This window comes from Eptatretus burgeri, chromosome 4, assembly GCF_056783735.1.
Source record: "Eptatretus burgeri isolate ZD-2024b chromosome 4, Ebu_testis_v1, whole genome shotgun sequence".
NCBI lineage: Eukaryota > Metazoa > Chordata > Myxini > Myxiniformes > Myxinidae > Eptatretus > Eptatretus burgeri.
The window spans coordinates 33,455,675-33,472,746 of record NC_140964.1 but is presented as its reverse complement, the minus strand read 5'-3'; the positions used below and the strand labels follow the sequence as shown (position 1 = coordinate 33,472,746).

At 44.2% G+C, this 17,072-nt stretch overlaps 1 long non-coding RNA gene across 12 annotated transcripts in view; it reads right to left on the bottom strand.

The window, feature by feature from the left end:
• The window catches only part of LOC147027769 (uncharacterized), a 142,416-nt gene that overhangs the window by 81,054 nt on the left and 44,290 nt on the right, over positions 1-17,072 (bottom strand). For 7 of the 12 annotated variants that reach the window (XR_015057258.1, XR_015057256.1, XR_015057249.1 and 4 more), the window contains one exon: positions 5,047-5,140. The exons of 2 other annotated variants lie outside the window; for them this stretch is intronic. This is a non-coding gene — a long non-coding RNA (uncharacterized LOC147027769). Of the gene's footprint in view, positions 1-1,598; positions 1,725-5,046; positions 5,141-17,072 lie in introns of all 12 variants that reach the window. 3 more of the 12 variants (XR_015057248.1, XR_015057251.1, XR_015057252.1) reach the window with 1 other exon arrangement.

Sequence of the window (17,072 nt, the reverse complement as noted above, 5' to 3'; positions counted from 1 at the left end):
GGCACTCGGTGGAGTGCATACCTCCGTCACACAATGCCTGATCAACGAGAATCTATTGGGTCCATTACATTTTTGAAATGTCATGCTATACAGTACGATATAGATTTTGGCCCTATCTCTCAATTGTGAAGAATCACTTTAAAAAATAAATAATTATCGTATCCAAATCAGGAATTGGATCTTCACCAAAATTGAATCAATGTCCACTAACCTGTCGTCCTTGCCACACACCTAGCCTGTCCATAAAGTTTCATCCGAATCAGTTCAAAACTTTTTGAGATATTGTGCGATGTATTAGTTTAGTCCTATCAATGGTGAAGAACCACTTTAAATATTTTTGAATGTGGATCCGGATTCGGATCTTCACCAAAATTGAAACAATTCTTCCTTGTCACACACCCAACCTGCCCACCAAGTTTCATCCGAATCAGTTCACAACTGTTTGAGATATCGTGCTACATATTGTTTTTGGCCCTATCTTCCAATGGTGAAGAATCACTTAAAAATTTAATAATTCTCGCATCCAGATCCGGACTCGGATCTTCACCAAAATCGAATCAATTTGTCCGTGCCACACACTTAACCTGTCCACCAAGTTTCATCCGAATCAGTTCACAACTTTTTGAGATATTGTGCGATGTATTAGTTTAGTCCTATCAATGGTGAAGAACCACTTTAAATATTTTTGAATGTGGATCCGGATTCGGATCTTCACCAAAATTGAAACAATTCTTCCTTGTCACACACCCAACCTGCCCACCAAGTTTCATCCGAATCAGTTCACAACTGTTTGAGATATCGTGCTACATATTGTTTTTGGCCCTATCTTCCAATGGTGAAGAATCACTTAAAAATTTAATAATTCTCGCATCCAGATCCGGACTCGGATCTTCACCAAAATCGAATCAATTTGTCTGTGCCACACACTTAACCTGTCCACCAAGTTTCATCCGAATCAGTTCACAACTTTTTGAGATATTGTGCTATATATTAGTTTAGCTGAATCAATGGTGAAGAACCATTGTAAAAATTCTCCAATGTGGATCCGGATTCAGACCTTCACCAAAATTGAAACATTTCTTCCTTGTCACACACCCAACCTGCCCACCAAATTTCACGCAGATGCGTCCATAACATTTTTGAGATATCCTGCACACAAGCAAACAAGAAAATGATGTCATGCAGAGCACGACACTTGCAAAATTAATCAAACAAATTTGACCTCAAAAATAATTGGTGGTTGAATTAAATGACCAAATATGAAACTCCTCTTCAAATCTCAAGTGAATCGGATGAAAATTGACAATTTTAGAAACTCGGCCTTTGTTGACCTTTTGGTCTATGTGGAACTCCAAAATAATTGGCGAGTTGAATTCAGTGACTGGAAATATATATCCTCTTTAAATTTCAAGGCAATCGGATGAAAATTGAGGATTTTAGAAATCTCACCTAAATTGTTGACCTTTGGTCCATGTTGACATTTTGGTCCATGTTGACCTCCAAAATAATTGGCTGGTTGAATTCAGTGACCTGAAATATAAATCCTCTTCAAATTTCAAGTCAAATCAGATGAAAATTGAGGATTTTAGAAATCTCACCTAAGATGTTGACCTTTCGTCTCTGTTGACCTTTTGACCTTTTGACTTCAAAAAAACGAGGATTCTTCCTTCTGACAAACTCTAGCATGTGGTGAAGTTTCGTGAAGATCGGTTTAAAATTGTGATCTGTAGGTGACAAACAGACAGACAGAATAACAAAATCGACTCACCAATACACTTGAAAAATCTTCGATTTTGCAAGTAACAAACAAACAGAAAAGGATGAAAACATAACCTGCTTCACCCCCGGTGGCGGAGGTAATAATAGGCAAGTTATTGCCCGCACCCTTGCTCGAATTGCAAATTCCTGCTCCAACTGACTGTTGGCAAGGCAACAGCAAACTACCATGCATTGCACTTGCCAATAGACGGCTTCAGTGGTGCCAAAACTCTGCAAAGAGTATTTGATAATGAACGTGTTATAAATTTGCAGAGGATGGTATTTCCTGTCTTCCTCCCTCCCCTCTTTTCCTGCTCATTCATTTTTAGCTCACCTGGACTTTAGTCTGATGAGCTAATGGGATGGAGCAGTGTCAGTAGGTGGGTGAGTGAGTGAGTCAGTCAGTCAGTCCCTCCGTCATCACTTCAGTCATTATCGCTTGAACCAAACACACGATTTTGATTAAACTTGGCCACAAGCTTCATATTTGATGTCTAATGAAGGTATGTTGACCGGATAAAAATCTGCACTCATTAAGGAGATCTACCGGGAGGAGTGGCTTCACCCCCAAAATAGGTATTCGCTCTCTTCTCCGAAACTACACACACGATTTTGATGAAACTTGACCACAACCTTCTTCACCCGTGATGTACTAAAGTTTGTTCACGGCATTAATTAAAAATAAAAATCAGGGTATAGCGGGGTTTGGGGGGTTTGAATGACTGTTGCTCCTTATCCAGATGAACTTCAGGACACCCAGTCTGATGTTGTTGTTTTTTTGCTTTTTGTGACAAACTGTTGCCATACTGCCCCATTGTCAGTTTGTTAACTTTTTCCCTTCTGTCACCTTGTTCTTCTATGAGCATGAAGTGGTGTGTGTGTGTGTGTGTGTGTGTGTGTGTGTGTGTGTGTGTGTGTGTGTGTGTGTGTGTGTGTGCGCGCGTGCACACTCATGCTACAATTGGAAGGTGGGGTGGCAGAGGGGGTCCATAGATAAAATGTGGTAGGAATAGAATGGATCGAGGAGCTGAGATTTATGCCTATTTTAGGGACCTGTCAGAGGTAAGTTGTATGTAATATGTGCACTGACAGGGGCAGAAATTGTAAATCTCAGTGTAAAATAGGGTATAGTTGTATGGTATAAAACCTTCTGTGCAGGCAAGGCCAGGTGGAAGACTTGGCATTTAACATCAAAGCACTACACACTAACTAAATGGACAATATCACAGGCTGTTTGGCCACTGTGTTGTAGTGAGATGCAGAGTTCTGGAGAGGAGCAGGGTAGCCTGGAAGGTAGTGCTGCCCTCAGGCAGCAAGCGCCCAATGAGAAGGGACCCGCTGTGTATGAGGGCAGGCACTAAAAGGTGGTTTAAGCCATGTCTGTGCATGGCAGATGAGTTGTGCTTCTTGGAGATCACCAGACACATAAGATCTCTATCTCTATCTCTATCTCTATCTCTATCTCTATCTATCTATCTATCTATCTCTCTCTCTCTCTCTCTCTCTCTCTCTCTCTCTCTCTCTCTCTCTCTCTCTCTCTCTCTCTCTCTCTCTCTCTCTCTCTCTCTCTCTCTCTCTCTCTCTCTCTCTCTCGTCACTCCCAAAGAAGGACCACTGGAGAGATGCGAATGCCAGCTAATTGCCATTCTTTCATCTCCCAACCTGTGTTACACCTTCATCCTGTGCCACACCTGCCTGCATGACCACGGGTCGTGGTACAGCAGAGACCACCATGTGCCTGACTTTTGACCTTGTGGTCCCCTTCGTGGTTCAAATCTGGTATTTTGGCACCATAGCTGGGTGTAGTTCCATTTGTAAATAAGTTCAAGTGTTTTCCCTTCCTCCCTATTTGTGTCTGTCGACTGCTTCATCCCGTTTATTTATTGGCGTCTCGTCCACCCCGCCCCCTGTATTAATTTTAAATAAACCCTTCACTGTAAGAAAAATCTTTCCTTTTACCTTCATGCACGCCTGGACCAATTGCCAAATTTAGTTTATCTATTGGGTTATCATAACTTGTTAAATGAACGCAGTGCAAATTTTGGAAGCTCGGTGATCTCAGGGTTTGTACAAACCCCTGGCGCGACATGTAACGATAGTCAGACCTGTCAACAGGACGATACATACATACACACACAAAATGGAATTCTACTGACCACTTATGTGGGCAATGGGTGAACTCCACATCCTTAAAATGCCACAATAGAAAACAAAATATATGTTTTCAGACATCTGCAACTTGAAAAACGCAACGGTACACTGTTTTTGAGGATATATTCTGAAAACTTTGGGTCAAAGTCACCCAGGGTTCAAAGGTTCAGCTTAATAACTTTATCTAATTTGGCAACATACGAGCCTCCCAAAACATCAATAGCACAGACTTTATTTTCCCTGAGTGCAAAAAACAAAGAAACAAACAAAAAAAAGCACGTGGCCGTGACACCCTATTTTTAGAGCCACAACCACAAAACTATTTGGAATTGAGAACTGAAATTTTTTTGGTAGATTATTTTGCCAGAAAAGGTGTTTATTTTTCATTTGAATATTGCATGGACACCGAGCGACCACAAGGTGAGATGACCTGGAATGACCCTATGTGCAGCTCGTATTAAAGTAGGGCAGGCAGTGGGATGCATATTGAGACCCTTTCCCACATCTCTAGTCACATTTACTCTGTCAGTTCGATCCACATGGTCTCGCGTCCAAGACCTCACATTCTGGCGCACGAGTCATTTTTGTGGCTATTTCTATTTCAAATCTGAGTTCTAGTCTCCAGTCCTACAAAATTGATGCAGAGGTGAGAAATATAATTTTTCATGTGTAAGATCTACAGTTGTTTGTAAAGGGCCTTTTTCGCCGAGCTGGTGCCCAAATATTATTTCCGGTGGGTGCAAAGTTGGCAAGACTTCCAGATTATTCTTTTTCACACTACGGCAACATAATCTTTGATATCGGGCCCATAAACACAAGTCACACTGATCATATACAAAATGGGCTGAGGTTAGGTGAAGGGTGAGAATGAGGGCAACTGCCTAATTCCTCAACATGACGCAGAACAACTCACTTCCTGTGCTTCATCAAAGAGAAATGTTTCTCTGAGAGACAAAAACAGATGTGGAAAGGGTGAGGAGAATGTCAATAATAAATAAATAAATAAATAAATAAATAATGCACACTCTTTCGGGTTCGTCTGTTTGTTTGTTCCATCTTATAGGTACTTGCCTCATGATGCTGCGAGCCTACATTTGAAATCCCATGTAATTGTCAGTTGTCTCCTAATGCACTCACCTTTCATACAATGCATGTACAAGCTTTTCCATGGATACCAGGGACTGTTAGAAAACAATCCTTTCGGTTCTGCATTCTCAAATTCCAAAAACACCTTGTACAAAGGAGGGAGGAAAAAAAATTACATCTTTGCTACAAGCTCTTCAAATTGGTTTTACAAGTGCCAATATCGAGCTTAAATGTCAGATAATCTCCATAAACACGGCCACAGCAATGCTAAATAACAGGCTACCCCGAACCACCTCAACCACAGCAATAACGTTAACGGCCCTGACACGCCGTGAACGGCTAGGAACAGTCACTTGTTCAAATCCTCATGAAAGCCACAACTCTTGACGTTGTTTCTCAAAATTGGTACACTCTGTGATGTCGTGAACATACAAAGACAGACAAAGCAAGAGGTAACTTGGTTTATAAATCACCGTGTTGTATAAACATCCTTATCCACCTGAAGCTAGGATAGTGGATAGGAAGTATCATACTCACCTTTCACCTGTCCAGTCACTGCTCTTTTATTTTATTTTTTGTATACATTGTCTAACAAAACACACAACAAGGGGGGGGGGGGCAGGAGACAAGAGGGGTGGAAGAGGGAAGGACAATACAGTGGGGAACAAAGACATTAGATCTGTGGAAGGGAGAGGGATGGGGTGGGAACATGGGGTATACAAGATGGACACTACAGGGATTTTCAGGAAGGAAAGCAGAGAATTTGAAGGAGATGGGTTTGGGGTGGATTAATGGGGCTAGAAAAGATCGAGGTTTTGGATGGGGGAAGATAAGAGGGGGTGGTGAACAGCTGTTTTGAAGACATGGATGAAAGAGTGGGATTGAATAGAGTGTGGGAGTTTGTTCCAAATGCAGGAAAAAAGAGGTATGAAAGAGTGAAGGTAATCAGTGATTTTGGTAGTTTTACCAGAAGGGGGTTGCTGGCAGACCTTGAGCGCCCTGCGTAAATATGGGGGGGGGGCATATCGTAGACAGAGCAGGGGGAGGGCAACACCGGAGAGGAGATGGTAGAAGACAGAGAGACCACCGACCTGCCTGCAGTGAGAGAGTGAGAGGCCCAAAGACTCAGCCTCACCGCGGGAGATACCAATAATCCTAAATGCCTTGGTTTCCACAGCGTGAAGCCGAGAAAGGTGAGAGGCAGGAGCACCAGCCCAGAGTGGAGAGCAGTACTCCATCAGGCTGCAGACGAAAGCTTTGTGTGTGGTCACGAGCTCAGGTAGGCCGAGGAAGGACTTTTCACGATGGAGGATGCCCATTCGGCGACTGGCTTTGGAGGCCAGGTTGGAAATGTGGCTTTCCCAGGAAAGATCATGCCAGATAGTGAGACCCAGAAGCTTGAATGAAAGGACTTCTTCAAGAGGAAAGTTGAGTAAGTCGATGTGGGGGGTTTCCAAATGATCCTTTCGGAGAGACATAGTGAGAGCGTGAGATTTGTAATTTCTGGACCAAATACAAAATGCCATTCTGGTCAAGTTAGGAAAGCATCAGGGATGGCCTACTCATTGATGCAGCATGCATGCAGTGCTATATTAATGAAGATGCTGTTTTGCAGAGGAAATGTTAGATCCCAGCTGCTCACACTCCCTTGTGGCCATTAAAGATGCTACGGTAGCTTTCAAAAGGAGTAAACCAATTTGTCATGCTCATCATCACTGTTTTATTAATTTCTAACCACTTCGCATCCCAAAACACATATAGCTGACTGGTTTCCATTGCTTGATAATTGTGTTTTTTTTTTTTCATAGGAATAAGGTTGCTGGCCCAGTGCCCAACCGCCAAGAGAACCAGTGACAAGGGTTTTTTTTGTTGTTTTCTTGGTACAGGAGCATGCCCTTGCATTCGCTAACCACAGTTTTATGTGGTGGACATAGTATAGATCAACCAGATCAAGCTTGCAAGACAAGTGCTTTTTGATTAAACAAATCATTCAATAAATCTGCATTCTGGTGGCATTTCCTCCATAAAGGGTTCAGGGTGCCAGGTGAACCCAGGTGTTGAGACAGGGATGCCAGTATAAAGGGGGAGATCAGTACTTCATGCAGTTGCAGGTGAGGGCCTTGAAAGTTGGTAAGCTCCCCTTCCCAGCCACTCATCCGCCTGAAGCCGTTGGCACTTCCTGGGGTTGTTGAGTTCTTTAACTGCCGCTCAGCTTTCGGCATTTGCTCTGATAAGATTAGCGAGGCAGGGTCCACAATGAGCAGATTTTCACAGCTCCAGCCCTCCACTGCCCTGGTGGTAATCATATTTAATACCCTGGGCAAATTCGAAATCCCTGCCTTCATCTGTTGGGGGTACTGCTTCATTGGGATTGCCATGCCTGCTGAAATGATGCAACCTGCAGTTAATTGCTATGTATGCATGAATGACTATCCCCATTTAAGCACAAATACATCGTATTACCTCCCCCACCGAAGGTGAGGGTTATGTTTTCACCCTTTTCTGTCTGTTTGTTTCTGTGCACGATATCTCAAAAAATTGTGGACGGATCCAGATTAAATTTTGTGGACAGGTTCAGTGTGTGACAAAGAAGAATTGATTCAAATTTGGTGAAGATCCGAATCCGGATCTGATAATTTTTTTAAGTGATTCTTAAAAACTGCAGACATACTGACTTAAAAATGTCAGTTATACCAGCAAGCTGAGGCAATAGTACATTAATGTCAGAGGATATTGGCTTAAGCTCAATAAGTTTCCACTCCATGTTCCAACAGTGCTAGGGAAACTCACAGACAAAAGTAAACTAACTAACCAACCACCAATGCTCCTAGATTCGCCTGATCAGTTTTAGTACACGTCTGGATTCATGTTCAATATTTGCAAACTTGTGTTTCATTATATCATCTTAAAATTGCACGGTACTCTTGCAATAATTAACCAAGATAAATATTACAGGAGGGAAAGGCAGGATATCAGTCATTTGCATACAAAATGTAGTGATTAAATCTGCTGATCATGAATGATGGTATTATGGTACTTCGCTCGATGGTATCAGGCCGTCCAGTGGTATACAGTTTCATACTTTTATTGTATACAATGTCTAGGCTTGTGGAAGAGTTCGAAAACAGAACAGAGCAGAACATAATAGAACAAAAAGAACATCGTGAGAAGGGGGGGGGGGGTAATTCACCAACAGTAGGGTAGAATGATGGAAGAATGGGCATGGGGAAGAATGAAATCAAAGGGAGGGGAAGAAGACACAGGGGATGATCGAACAAGCAGGATAAAGGCTCAAACACAGCAAGAGGAGAGAAGGTGAGGGAAATATGGGGGTGGGGGATGGGGGATGGGGAGGAAAGATAATAATCAGAAAAAAAGGGTTAGACATAGAGTGGGGGTTAATGAGGGTAGAAAAGATCATGAATATGGATGGGGAATGACCTGAGGTGGTGGTGAAGAGCCATCTTGAAACCCTGGAGGGAAAATGGGATTGAACAGACAAAGGAAGTTGGTTTCACCCATGAGCGAAAAAAGAGGAAAAAAAAACAAGTGGAGTTTCACCAGATGTGGGGTACCAGTTGACTGTGCATCTTGCAGAAACCTGAAGGTGGGGTGGGAGGAGTGGACAGAGCAAGAAAAGGACAGAGAGGGCAAGAACAAAAAGGAGGTGGTTGAACACAGGCCACCGACCTGTCTGAATGCAATTGTAACAGGGCCAGAGACTCAGTTTAATTGGGAGAGATCCCATTGATTTTTGAGGGTCTTGGTTTCCAGGGCATCGGTTAGTGCAAGGATGTTGAGACAGGGGTGCCAGTACAAAGGGGAGATCAGTACTTCATAGCAGCTGCAGGTGAGGGCCTTGAAAGTTTGGAAACGTTCAGATTTGCTAAGACTTTGCTTGAGGAAGAATGTCCAGTCAGCTTGTGTTTGAGACAAACTTGGATATGTGGTTTGCTCAAGAAAGATCATGACTGATTGTGAGGTGTAAAGGTTTGTGTGACTGAATTTCTTCAAGAAGATTGTTAGGAAGTTGATGGGAATGTTTGTCAGACAGTCTTTTCAGAAAAAACAGTGAGAGATTTGTCAGGGTTGATCAGACATAATCCAAGTGTTAGAGGAGCTCCTGATTATATCAAGGTCTGCATGCAGAGAGGGAAGAGTCTGTTGTCTACTTACCTGAAAGAAGAGATGCCACAGCAGATGGTCGAGTCATCAGCAAAGCGAAAAGCAGGATTTTCAAGAGAGAATAATAAAGTCAGTTGATGAAGACGAGAAACAAGACTGGGACCAAGACACTGCCATGAGGCAATCCAGTCTCACCAGGGAGAGGATAGGAGATGAGAGGGTTCCAATTAGAGTCATGTGCTGACTATAAGAGTGGATGAAGTCTGTAAGCCATGAGAAGAGGTGGCCTTTTATGCTGTAAGCAGCAAGACTGGGGAGCATGGCACTTTGTCAAATGCTCAAGAATTGAAATATACCCAGAGAGAACGTCCTGATCACATGTCCGAGATTGAGGGCCCCCATCCATTTTTGGGAGAGCATAAACAGCATGTCCAGTGTGGAGTGACTTGGTCTGAATCTGGGCTGAGATCAGGCTGTTCTGTCTACATGATGTCAAGGCTCGTGGAAGAGTGTGAACACTGAATGGATCAGAATGCAACAGAACAAAAGGAACAACAGGAAGAGAAGTGCAACACAAACAGCAGGGTTGAAGGATAAAATAGAGGGACACTTGGACAAATAAAGAAAGTAGGGAAGGAAAGGGGTTGGGGAGGATGCATGGGGTGGACAAGATGGATACAGAAGGAAACTCTCAGGAAGGAAAAAACTGGAAATTTGGAAAGAGATGCATTTGGAAGGTGCTTGGAGGTGAGACATTTGGAAGGAGGTGCTTGAAGGTGAGAGGGAGGGAAGGGGTAACGGAGAAAGAAAAAAAATCATGGTTTTGGATGTGGAATGATCCGGCGCATGCTCCCAGACCTGACCTACCTGATGATCTGAGATGGTAGTGAACAATTGTCTTCAAGACAAGGAAGGAAGAATGGGATTGAAGAGAAGGTGGAAGTTGATTCCAAAGACAGGAAAAAAGAAGGATTTAATAAATGGAGGTGAGCAGCAATGATTCTGGAATTAGGGAGTTTCACCAGAATGGGGGTAAATGGTAAACTGCATGTGCCCTCCAGAAACCTGAGTGGGGGGGGGGGACACAGAAACAGCAGAGGGTACAAGGCAAGAAAGGAATTCGCAGAAAACAGAGAGACCACCGACCTGTCTGCGATGGGAAAGGGGTAGGCCCATCGATTCAACTTCATCGTCAGAGCTCCGATGGTCTGGAAGGCCTTGATTTCCACGGCGTCAAGCTGAGCAAGGTGAGAGTAATGGGAGCCAGGCCAGCTAGAGGGGAGAGCAGTACTCCAACAAGCTGTGGATGATGGCATTGGAGGCTAACTTTAAAATGTGGCTTGCCCAAGAATGATCATAGCTGATGGTGAGACCCAGGAGTTTGAATGACTGAACTTCCTCAAGAGGATTGTTAAAAAAAAGTGTACGGGTGGGATTGCCAGATGGTGCTTTCAGAGAGAGAAAGTGAAAGTGTGAGATTTGTCAGGATTAAAAGACATAGTCCAAGTGTTTGAGCAGTTTGTGATTTTGTCAAGGTCTGAAGAGAGGGAAGAGGCAGCAGCCTGCCTCTCTGAAGTATGAGGGATGTCACGGCAGAGGGTGGAGTCATCAGCAAATACATAGAGGAGCTGTTCCAGAGAGTCAGAGAGATGATTGATGAAGATCAGGAATAGGACTGGGCCCAGAACACTGCTTTGGGGCACTCCAGCCTTAACATGGAGAGGAGATGAAAGGTTTCAATTGAGAGCCACACATTGGCTACAAAAGTAAAAGGAAGTCAGTAATCCATGTATGAAGATGACCTTTGATGCCATCAGCAGAGAGCTTGGAGAGCAAGACAAGATGCCAGACTGTATCAAAAGCACAAGATATGTCCAGAGAGATGGCCCTGATCTCATGTCCGACATTGAGAGCCTCCATCCATTGTTGGAAAAGTAGAAGCAGCATGTCCAATGGAGAGTGACCTGGTCTGAATTCAAATTGGTGATCTGAGATGAAGTAGTTGGAGAAAAGGAAGGATTTCATATCAACTGCGCTGATGGATTCCATGGCTGTGCTGATGATTGGAAAGAAGATAATGGGTCTGTTGTTAAGAGGATGTGCTTTAGCACCTTTTTATGTGATGTAGTGATATTGGCTGATTTCCATGCAGGTGGAAGATGACCTCAGGCAAATGATAGGATGAAAAGAGCAGAAAGAGGATGAGCAAGTATGGCAGAGCAGGTTTTTCAGACACATGCACAGATCTGTCCAGGCCTGTTGCAGAATCGGAGTAGAGAGTTCTGAGAAACTTCTCCACCTTCTCAGATAAGAAAGATCATGTCCAGAAGCAGTTTTTGTAGAGGGTAGAGTATGTTGAGGGAGCACAGGGTTGGGTACATGAGATATAGAAGCAAACACATCAATATGTGTGAACTGAGACATTCAGCTTTTTGATGTTGAGCCATTTGAAGAGAGGAAAGGAATGAAGTGGGATCATACACGAGAGACAGACTTGACTAGTTGTCACCAGGTTATTGAGGAAGTAGACAGATTTGAAGGTTTAGCCTTGTGTTTGGCCAGATGTTGTTTTCTGGATATCCTGAGAGTATACGCACACTTGTTACAGGCTTTGAGGATTGGTCTGAGGTTGCCTTCGGTCAGACTTGCTTTCCTGGAAGACAATGGAAGTTGTTTGAAGGCGACTGCCTCGTCAGGGAATTCAATGTACCATCGGCGAGAGGATGAGTATAACAACTGCAGATGAGATGGGATAGATCTGCACATAAGGCAGAGCAAGCTTTTGTTGAAGAACTCCCAGGTGACTGATATTAGGGGAGGTGGAGATGGAAGGTCAGTCTAGGTGTAAGGCAGACTTGCAGTCTCTGCCAGTCATCTTGAGTGAACTGCCATAATCTATGGCAGTGAGGAAGCTTTCTGACAATAGCCAGAGAGATGTTTAGTCTCACAAGCATGTGATAAGATTAACTAATTGGATCAGTGGAGGAATCGGAGACATTAGCAGGAATATTGCTCCTTAAAAAAGTCCAGAATGAAGGATTGCCCATTGAAAGACATCTGGGTTGGATATTTCATGATTTGAGTAAAGTATATGGAGTCACAGAAATTCTTTGCTACAGTGTCATGGCTGATTGAAGAGGTGCCAACACACAGTGAATTGCCATGGTGACAGCTGAAATTGCCACATCTGAGGAAGAGGGAGTTGTGATGGATGGTTATAAGTTGGTCCATCTTGACAGAAAGAAAGAGATGTAAATAGATTAATCACTGTAATGAGTACAGTTTCAAACACAGACATAAGTGGTGGTGGCAGAGGGGAAAGTGCAATCTAAGGTACTCCTGGGAGTTTGTCGGAGTGAGAGCAGTCCACTGACAGTGAGAAATGGAGGTGTTGATGTGAACTTCCTTTCCAAACTAGCTGACTAATTGAAGCAGACACATAAGAAACAAGAACTTTGTTCACACTCTTCAAAGTTTTCAGCATGAAAGATGATCAGAATTATATCATTTCATCGGTGATGGTTGGAATAATCATTCACAAAATAGTACTGCGATGTGTGCTTTAATGCCTCGACACAACACCTAGGGTTGGCAGATAAGCCTGGAGGTATGCAAACCTGCCTTTGAGCTGTTTAGTCTGGGTTTGAATGTCGGCCAAGTTATAAACTGTCATCCTGGTGTTTGGCAGGCAGGCCGATTAATCAGTGTGTGCGCCATCCCTCCTTGCATGGACGTTAAACTGGGTGTCCTGTGTGCCAGCATCAGTTGGTGGACGTTAAAGGTTCCAAGGTATCCTTTAAAAAGAGTGGGCGAACCATCACTGATACCCTGAACAAATTACAAATTGCTGCGCTAATCGACAGGAGGCACTGCATCAGCGACACAGTTGCGGTCTGAGCAAAATGATAACAAACAACAGTCACGTGCTGCATACGAAAGAAGAAGTACAAAACAACAGTAATGCATAATAATCCCTCCAGACTGATGTGCACATTCACAATGATGTTCATAATATGCAACGCTAGGTTTCATGAAGACCTTGTTCTTGGCATAGAAAGACACCTCCACATAATGTAGGAAACGCTGAAACAAGCCTGTGGGTATAATGCAAATATTCTGATTTTATTCTTCTTCTTTGACAGTTGGGAAAGTTTTCACATTCACCAAAACCAAAGTGAGCATGCATGAAAAATTTCTTGAAAACAATGTTTATCACATTCTTAGATCACAACCAATCAGTGCACAACAAATTTGATCCTGACAGAGAAACAAGGAAGCAAATAAAGGACGCAGATCTCGGCTAGAATAATGTTTCGACACATTTCCCTGATATTATCTGTGGAAGTTGCTCAGATAAATTAGACGCAAGAATTTAAGGTGTGTTGCTGATGTCAAAAAAGTAAATATCTACATTGAATGTGGTTTCAGCAATGAATTGAATAACAAACATCTCAGAATTTATTGAAAGAAATGACTTGAAAGAAAGAGTATTGGAAACAATTGCCCAAGAAGCTTGACACTGGTACAAGTCCATAAAAAGAACAATGGGGAATGTACTGTTACATAGAAGGGGGGTAGTAATCATAGTTAGATCGTGTTAAGAATAGGATGGTCATGTGATCACATGGTGTAGATTCCTATTGTAATAGCTATTTGTCTCGAGGTAAGTCGAATAGTAAAACGTGCACAGAGGTGGCAGTCAGTGTTAAGTTTAAGACAGGACAGAGCAAGTTCGTTGGGTGGAGCCACCCGTTTTCAGGCGAGACTGGGTGAGGACTTGGGTAGGAAGGCACTGAAAAGCACGATATGCACTTTTAAAGGCAACATTGTGGATGGTTTGGCCGGCGCACCATGGGCCGCGATGGCGAGGTTGGCTGTAGAGCCTTGGCTGAAGGCGGAACACTTTTTCAAGGACTCACCCCACAGAGTGGGATGGCCCGAACGAAGGTGCCGCCCAAACAAGAGGGTGGCCAATGAGAGGAACTCGCCGTGTACGAGGGCAGTTCCAAAGTTTACGAGGGCCGTAGCTAGGCTGTGCCATACCTCTCCCTTCTTCATCGCCATACCTCTCCTCATCACAAGCCTCCTGCCCTGTGCTGCAACAGCCATGTGGAGAGTTTGGAGAACAAGGCAGGGTGCCAGTATGTATGGAAAGCTCGAGATGTATCGAGAGAGATGGCCCTGATCTAATGTCTGACAATGAGGGCCTCCATCCATTGTTGGAAAAGTCGAAGCAACAGGTTCAAGGTAGAGTGACCTGGTCTGAATCTGAATCGGTGATTTGAGATGAGGCCATCGGAAAAAGGGATGATTTCATATCAACTGCGATGATGGATTCCATGACCTTGCTGATGGTTGGAAGTGAGCTGATAGGTCGGTAGTTGAGGGGATCGTTTTTTGCACCTTTTTATGTAATGCAGTGATGGTCGCTGACTTCCAATCAGATGGAAGATGACCGAGGAGAAATGATGGGGAAAAGAGCACAAAGAAGATGTGCAATAGAAGCAGAGCGGTTTTTAGGACACGTGAGCTGATGGGGTCCTGCACAGTTGCAGAATCAGTCGAGGGTTGCCAGAAACTTCTCCACCTTCTCAGGTGCAAACGACACAGTGTCCAGGAGCAGTTGGGTATGACTGCGTAGGGTGAGTACAGAGAGCGAGGGGTTCGGGACACAAGATGTGGAAGCAAACACAGACTTGAAGCATTCAGTCTTCTCACGACCGGTGTCTGCTGTGGTGCTGTGGAAAGAGAGGGCAGGGATGGAGGGGGGGGGGAGCATACTCCAGAGATAGACCTAACAAGGTGCCACTGGGTTTTTGAGGAGGGAGACAAGTTTGAAAGTTCCATCCTGAGGTTAGACGGATGTGTTTTCTGGCTCTCTTGAGAGTGGACACACACTTGTTACAGGCTTTGTGGAATGATCTGAAGTTGCCTTCCAGGAAGAGAAGGCAAGTTGTTTCAAGGCAACTGCCTCACCACAGGATTTAGAGTACAAAGAGCAGGAGGATAGGTTAGACAACTCATGACGGTGAGATGGGATGAATCTGTGTATAAGAGAGAGCAGGTTTCTGTGGGAGAATTCTCAGGCTGAGGTAATGTCATGGATGGTGGATAAAGGAGAGCAGTCCTGAAGTGAGACGGCTGCTTGTAGTCCCTTCCAATCTGCATGAGTGAACTGACAGACTTGCCGGCATGGAGGCAGCTCTCTGAGAATAGCCAGGGAGATGTTGACTTTCACAAGCATATGATTGAACCAATTTGAGCAGCGGTGGAGCAGGAGACATTTGTATGGAAGTTTGTTATCATAAAGTCCAGAAGGGAGGATTTTCCATTGAGAGAAATCCTGGTGGGAAAGTTCACAGATTGAGTCAGTCCCATGGAGTCACAGAAGTTATTTGCTGACGTGTCATGGCTGGTGAGAGAGGTACCAACACCAAGCCAATTTGCATGGTGACAATTGAAATCACCACATATGAGGAAGAGAGAGTTGGGATTAGTGGTTAAAAGTTGGTCCATGTTGTGAGACAATGAGACAATGAGACAGAGAGAGACAGAGACAGAGACAGAGACAGAGACAGAGACAATGAGAGAGAGAGAGAGACAATGAGAGAGAGAGAGAGACAATGAGAGAGAGAGAGAGAGACAATGAGAGAGAGAGAGAGAGAGAGACAATGAGAGAGAGAGAGAGAGAGAGACAATGAGAGAGAGAGAGAGACAGAGACACAGAGAGACAGAGAGACAGAGAGACAGAGAGACAGAGAGACAGAGAGACAGAGAGACAGAGAGACAGAGAGACAGAGAGACAGAGAGACAGAGAGACAGAGAGACAGAGAGACAGAGAGACAGAGAGACAGAGAGACAGAGAGACAGAGAGACAGAGAGACAGAGAGACAGAGAGACAGAGAGACAGAGAGACAGAGAGACAGAGAGACAGAGAGACAGAGAGACAGAGAGACAGAGAGACAGAGAGACAGAGAGACAGAGAGACAGAGAGACAGAGAGACAGAGAGACAGAGAGACAGAGAGACAGAGAGACAGAGAGACAGAGAGACAGAGAGACAGAGAGACAGAGAGACAGAGAGACAGAGAGACAGAGAGACAGAGAGACAGAGAGACAGAGAGACAGAGAGACAGAGAGACAGAGAGACAGAGAGACAGAGAGACAGAGAGACAGAGAGACAGAGACAGAGAGAGAGAGAGAGAGAGAGAGAGGTAGATGGAGTCATCGATAGTTTGGAGGATGGTAGAACACACAGACAAACAAGAGGTGGGAGCAGAGGTGAAGTCACAGCCAAAGGTAATCCTGGGGGTTGGGAGGTGTAACATCAGTCCAAGGTCAGTGAGGATTTGAGTTATTGATATAAAGTGTAACTTCACCATCAAGGCGGGGTTCCGGCCTCTCAAATCAGAGGAGACAATAACCAGGGACGTCCGGTTAAACAGATGATATCCAGTTTATCAGCAGTGGCCTGGATTGAAAGATCTGTCAAGTTGGAGTGGAGGCCTGAGATGTTTGTGCTCCAGACAGCTAGGGGCAGAGAATGAGGCATTGCGAGGGCACTGAACAGGGGTAGGCTTTGAGGGGGAAGAGTGAGGGGAAGCATTTTGGGAGTGGGGTGAGGAGGAGGCTTTGAGGGGGTGGGGTGAGAAGGAGGTTTTGAGGGGTGTGGTGAGGGAGAACCTTTGAGAGCGTGGGGTGATGGGGATGCAAAAAGAGGGGACATGAAATGGAGGGATGTCGAGGAGGGGGACACATATAAGAGGTGGGGTTGGACAGATGCGGGCTTGTCAGAGATGTGTAAAAGGTTACCGACACTGTTAAAGTATGTGAAGAAAAAGAAGAGGTGGAAAAGATTGTGGCGAATAACTCATGGGGTACTCCTCCCAGAGAAGGAAAGTGAAACATTTTAAAATGTTTTTAAATACTTTGAAAGGAAGAAGCATTTACATTC